At 55.0% G+C, this 6,000-nt stretch overlaps 1 long non-coding RNA gene across 1 annotated transcript in view; it reads right to left on the minus strand.

Moving 5' to 3' along the window:
* The window catches only part of LOC102400274, a 160,931-nt gene extending 155,402 nt beyond the window's left edge, over positions 1–5,529 (minus strand). The window contains exon 1 of the long non-coding RNA XR_003107640.3: positions 4,960–5,529. This is a non-coding gene — a long non-coding RNA (uncharacterized LOC102400274). The remainder of the gene's footprint in view (positions 1–4,959) is intronic.
* Between the last annotated feature and the right edge of the window lie 471 nt (positions 5,530–6,000).

Genomic DNA, 6,000 nt, shown 5'->3' on the forward strand with positions numbered 1-6,000 from the left:
GTGCAGCTCTCCTGTGACGGCGTGGGGACCCAACTAGTTCCGTGTCGAGGGCCGACACTGCCTAGGACGATGCTGCTCAGGAAGAGGAGTAGCAGGGCCTGCCTAGGCTCACAAACACCCCGGGGGGGCTGCCTTTTCAGGGGCATCTTTTGGCTCCTGGGGAAACTCACGAACTGCAGAGGAGAGGCTGAAGATCTTACTCCTGAAGCCCAGAACTGCAGTTCTTTATCCTTCACCCAAATGCACCCCCTCTGCCTTAACCACGAACGAAGGGCACCCAATTTCAAGACTTCCAGGTCACAACCTGTCCCAGCAAAACCAATTAAGTACATGTGGTCACCACACCAGGTGAAGGTAAGCCGGGGAGACTTCCTGAAAGAGGAGGAAGACAGAGAAGCTTTGCAGCTGGGTACCCTTGAGAGGGAAAAGGCTCAGTTCTGGCTGTAGCTGGCCAAGAAGTCAACCAACTCCATGTTTCTTCAAGTGTCCATCTAGGGCCAGGGAGCTTGTTAAAAACGCACATCTCTGAGCACCGTCCCCACCCCCCACATACCAAAACAACCTCTAAAGGTAGGGGAGGGTGGGATGGTTGCTAAGAATAGTCTTTTTTTTTTTTTTAAACCAAATTCGCCAAGCAATTCATTTTTTATGCAAACCACAGGGTGCAGGCCAAGGGGAAGATCCCTGGGAGCAGCTGGTCTGGGAAGAGCTGGCAGGGAGGGCCCTCGAGGAGTCACGGAGCAGGGGAAGAAGGCGGGTGTAGACAGAGGGCTATTCCAGGACTGTTCGGCTCCAGCATCCCGAAGCCCTCTCCCACTGAGACTTCCTGTTATGATCTTCACTGGAGCTGGCTGGTGAGAGAAAACGTCTGCGCCAGGGCACTGGGGTGGGGTGGGGGGAGAGGGGATGACCGTCTTTCCGTTTACAAGCTATAATAGGAAGGCTGGGAGCATAAGAAAAATCAAGTCTAGGTGACCCTGACAGTAACCGAGAAACTCCATCTGGACGACAGAAACGTGTCTAGTTGAGAGTTAAGTAACCTCAGAACTTACTCATCCCAAGCAAACATCACCTCCACTCTACGTGCAGGCAACCAGCCGGGCTGGAGAGGACAGCCCAGGTTTGCGTGTGTATTGTCGGGGGAAGCTCTGGGCTGCGGCGGTCTCTGATGCAGGGAGAAGGAACTCTTTCATGGGGCTCCTCAACTCCACACAAGGGCTCTCTTATGCAAAGACGCTGGGCCAGCTTCCATTCACAGCGGTCGCTTCCAAACACCCCTCCAGGCTGGCTCTGCTCACCCCGAAAGAAGAGGGGGACCCCTCCGCAGCCCAAGACGGCTGGGCGAAACCCTCAGTCCACCCCGAGGAACGAGCGGAAGTCCGTGTTCCTTTAACCTGCTCGGATCACTGGGAGACTCTGCCTCACTGGGTTGGTTTGCACACTTAGCAGCAGACACACCTGCTGCTCAGGCAGCGTGAGTCACCCCCCAGGCAGTGCACGCCGGACTGCCCGACGGTGGGGGGTTCTGGGCTTGGCGGCGGGCTCTCACGCAACCCAGATGACATCCTCCACCTCCTCCCCACCCCGCAAGGCAGGTCAGGACAGATCAGGCTGTAACCCAATTTCTACTGAAACCACTCTCTCCCAGGGAAGGTCCACAGAGGAAGGAGAGGGTATACGGGGACGCACCGCCCGCTCGTGATCAAGAGTCCTCTTCCCTCCACACCCTGAAGGGGCTCATCTGCCCTGCCGGCCATAAATAGGGAGGAGGGGGTGAGTTGACCTGTGGGAGAAGATGGAACAAACTTCTCAATTTTAAACCTCCAGAATAAAGACGGTCTGCCGAGATGCATAGCTTTAGCCTGTGAAGCACAGCACCTATGGTCAATGATCCTGTATTGGATACTTGAGGGCCTCCCTGCTCAGTGGTAAAGAATCCACCTGCAATGCAGGAGCCGCAGGAGCTTCAGGTTCAACCCCTGGGCCAGGAAGATCCCCTGGACAAGGAAATGGCAACCCACTCCAGTAGTCTTTCCTGAAAAATCCCAGGACAGAGGAGCCTGCCGGGCTACAGTCCATGGGGTCGCAAAGAGGCAGACACAACTTTGTGGGCATTGGACATTTGAAAATTTGCTAAGAGGGTAGCTCTTCTGTTAACTGCTTTTGCTGTCAAGAAATGATAAAATAGTAAATAAGAGGGTGGAAGAAACTTTTGGAGGTGATGGGTATGTTTATGGCATGGATTGTGGCGTCAGTTTCACAGTGTATTTTTATGACCAAACTCACGGAGTTTCAGACATGAAACATGTACGGCTTTTTGTGTGTCAATCATGCCTCAAGTAAGTCTTTTTTAAAGAAGACAGCCTGCTGAATCACTCTCAATGCTCACGTTTTTACATGACAGCACTTTCTGCCATTCAGGATCCTGAAATGGATCACGGACCAGAAAAAAAGACATTAGTGGGACAATTGGGAAAATGTGAATGAGGCCTAAAGACAGGTTCAAAGTATTCTATTACTATTAATCCCCACGCTGATCATCTCACTGTGGATCTATAAGATATTAACACACAAGGAAGCTGGGTGAAGGGTATAAGGGAACTCCATGTATTATTTTTGCAAGTTTCCCAAAAATCTAGACATCTATCAAAATCGAAAGTTGTTAATAGACCTTCCCTGGCGGCTCAATGATGAATCCGCTTGCCAATGCAGGGGACACGGGTTCGATCCCTGATCCCAAGAGGATCCCACATGCCTCGGCGAAACTAAGTCCACACGCCACAACTATTGAGCCTGTGCCTAGAGCCCAGGAGCCACAACCACTGAGCCCGCACGCCCAGAGCCTGTGCTCCGCAGCAAGAGAGGCCACCGCAGTGAGAACCCCAGGCACCGTAACTAGAGGGTAACTAGAGAAAAGCCTGCCCAGCAACGAAGACCCAGCACAGCCACAGATAAATATAAATAAGCGGGTTTTCTAAACAGTAATAATTTGTAAAAGGACAGCATTTTGAATCCAGCTTCCTCCTAAATCTTAATCTCCGGCATTGCTAAAATAATTTCAATCCCAACCCTGAAGGCAAATTTTAAGTTACTCTCACAGCCAGTGCTGATCAATTCTTTGCTTCAGGAAAAACAAAAGGCAACGAAACACGGCATTCACTCAGTGAGCACTGTCTGGGCTCCTACTGTATCCTGGCTCCCAGTTGCGGTATTATCCGCAGGCTAAGCGCTGTAGTCTTCCTCCAAGCCCACCTGGTAAAAGTCCACCAAGAAGGGCACTCCTTTTATTTTAGGCATGACTGATTTAGAGCAAAGAGTGACTTCTGGGAATTTTCCAAAGGAAATAGTTCAAAATGTGGACAAATCCTTATGTACAAAAGACATTCACCAATGCATGACTTCAAAGGGTAAAAATTTGGAAATACCTCGGTGTCCAACAATGGGAGAATTGTCACGCAAACTATGATTCAGTGTCTGCAGCGAATACAGTCATTATGTGGGGAAATGTTCAAAAAAAAAAGCGAAGCAGGGGATAGAGCGGGAACCAACGTTGTATACATTGCAGGGGTTTCAGCAGTGAGGAAATATGTCAAATTGCCAGCATTACTGTGGGAACTGGGTGTTTCCTGAATTTTGCAATTTTTTTTTGGTAGTTTTCTATAAAAGACACAGAAAGGACAGCGGATTACTTTTAAAAATCAGATGGGGATGCAAAGGTGGGCTTCCAGGCCGTCAGTGGGACAATTTCAACAGCTCCTCTCCCTGAGAAGGTGGGCAGGACCATAGGGTACACCCTGCACCAGGCAGGCAGTACCAGGGACCTGGGTGTGGCCAGAACACTGGCTCCCGGGAGAGGAGCAGAACCAACACACCAGCTTTTTTCTTCCAGCGGCGCCTGGTTCTACCACCTTCCCAAGCATGTGCTCACGGGAGGCCCTGGCGCCCAAGGGAGACCCGGACAGCTTCCAGACGTGTTCTACGCAGGGGGGACCGCTGGACAGGAAACAGACCATCACAAACAGACTGCAGACAGGGCTGGAGGAGGGAGGGGAGGGAATCTCCCACCTGGGAAAGCATCCCCAGGAAACAGTCTTCAGGAGGCAAGTCACCAGAGTTGAGGGCAAGTGCCAAAGGACAAGAGAAAGGAGGCCCTGTGTTAATCCGTACATCAAGGTGGCCCAGCTCAGTCATTCACTCAACAAACAAGTACTCAGAGCCTACTTGGTGACAAGGCAGGGTGCTGCTCCGAGGCGCCTGCACAAAAGGAGGAGGAGAGAGGGGAGCTGTGGATGCAGAAGCAGTTTGCTTTCAGTTCAGGACCCAAGACGAAGCCCCCCTCCTGAGAATGGCGCGGGGGGCGGGGAGGGGGGGGACCTCTTCCACTAACAGTCTGCACTGATGGGGGAGGGGGGTGGTTAGTAGCATTGGAGGGAATTCCTGACACCTCTCACCCATTCAGTGAACCCCCTGATGGGTGGCGCGGTCCTTGAAGTAAAGCCGCTCTTCGGCGACCAGGACGGGGACCGGAGACATTCCCCACCCCCCACGGGGAGAGGGGAGCCAAGCGCTGCCCCTAGATCGCACTCTGGGTCGCAGGCAAGCAGACTTCGCGAGCTCACCGAGGTAACGGGCCCTGCAGCGCGACGTGCTTAGAAGATAGTAAGTGCCAGGGAGTCGGGCGGGGACCCGGAGGACGCGGACCTCACCCCAGGCCGGGGCCCTGTCCCGCGGGGCGGCTGGTGGCTAGGCGGCATTGGAAGGGCGATAAGCCAGGGCGCCCAAGATAGGCAATGACCACCGGGAATCCGCTCCGCCTGGAGGCAGACGATGGCTAAAACGGCCTCTGAGAAGATGTCACTTACAAGAACAAAAATCTCAACCCAGAACCGCAAGACCTTCATAAAGCGAAGCAGGGGGTCATACCATATGCCCTCCTCCCCGAATCGCGGGGAGACTTACCTCCAGGGAAACGACCCGACTGTTGGGTAGCACGCACCAATCCACGGATGGAGACGAGGTCGTGGGTCATCAAGCCCGGCAGAGATGCACCAAGTAATCCACGGTAGAGGGCCCGGAGGACCAGTCCCCATTTCCATCCAAGGCCAAAGCGCCGGCCGTCCTGGCCTCGGCGCCGGGGACCCGCGGAGATCGCGCGCAGGTTCGCCGGCCCGTGCTCCCCCAGCGGCGCCCCGCCGATCGCAGGGCACCCAGCTCGGACGCAGCAGCTCGTCTTTCTTCCCTGCGTATCACCAGCGCGACCCCAGGAATCCCCGCCGGGAACCCCTCCGCCAAGCCCGGAAAAGCACCAGGGAGTCGGGCGGGGACAGAGGCAGTCTGGGCCTCGGGTCTACAGGTGCGCGGGGCCGGGCGGCGTGGGGCGGGCGCCAGGCCGGCAAGAGAGACGCAGGTGAGAAGCGCCGAGGCACAGCTGCCGCTGCAGGGTATAGATTCTCAGAGTCGCAGTTCCGCGCCCGCGCCACCGCGCGCTCTACCAGTGGCCCGACCCTCCGGCCCTGATATAGCGGCCGGGGCCGGGGCAGGGCGGGCGGAGCGCGCGAAGGGGGCGGGGCGGGGCCGAACTGCTTCCCGGGAGATGGAGTTCTGTCTAAAAGCCCCAGATGCTGGGAAAGATTGCAGGCGGGAGGAGAAGGGGACGATAGAGGATAAAATGGTTGGATGGCATCACCGACTCAATGGACATGAGTTTGAACGAGCTCCGGGAGTTGGTGATGGACAGGGAGGCCTGGCATGCTGCAGTCCATGGGGTTGCAAAGAGTCAGACACGACTGAGCGACTGAACTGAACTGAACTTCCAGCCAACAAACGCAGAGTACCTTAGGAATGATGGGAGTCCTCCCCTGGGCCTTAACTTCCAAGACCAGGCTGAGATTCCAGCCTCACTGTCAGCTCCCTTAGGTCTAGGCCGGCCTATGTGCATAAAGTGGGACCCGTGTGCAAGCTTAGTCCCCCAGTCATGTGTGACTCCCTCCCACCCTATGG

The sequence above is a fragment of the Bubalus bubalis genome, chromosome 3 (assembly GCF_019923935.1).
Source record: "Bubalus bubalis isolate 160015118507 breed Murrah chromosome 3, NDDB_SH_1, whole genome shotgun sequence".
Taxonomy (NCBI): Eukaryota; Metazoa; Chordata; class Mammalia; order Artiodactyla; family Bovidae; genus Bubalus; species Bubalus bubalis.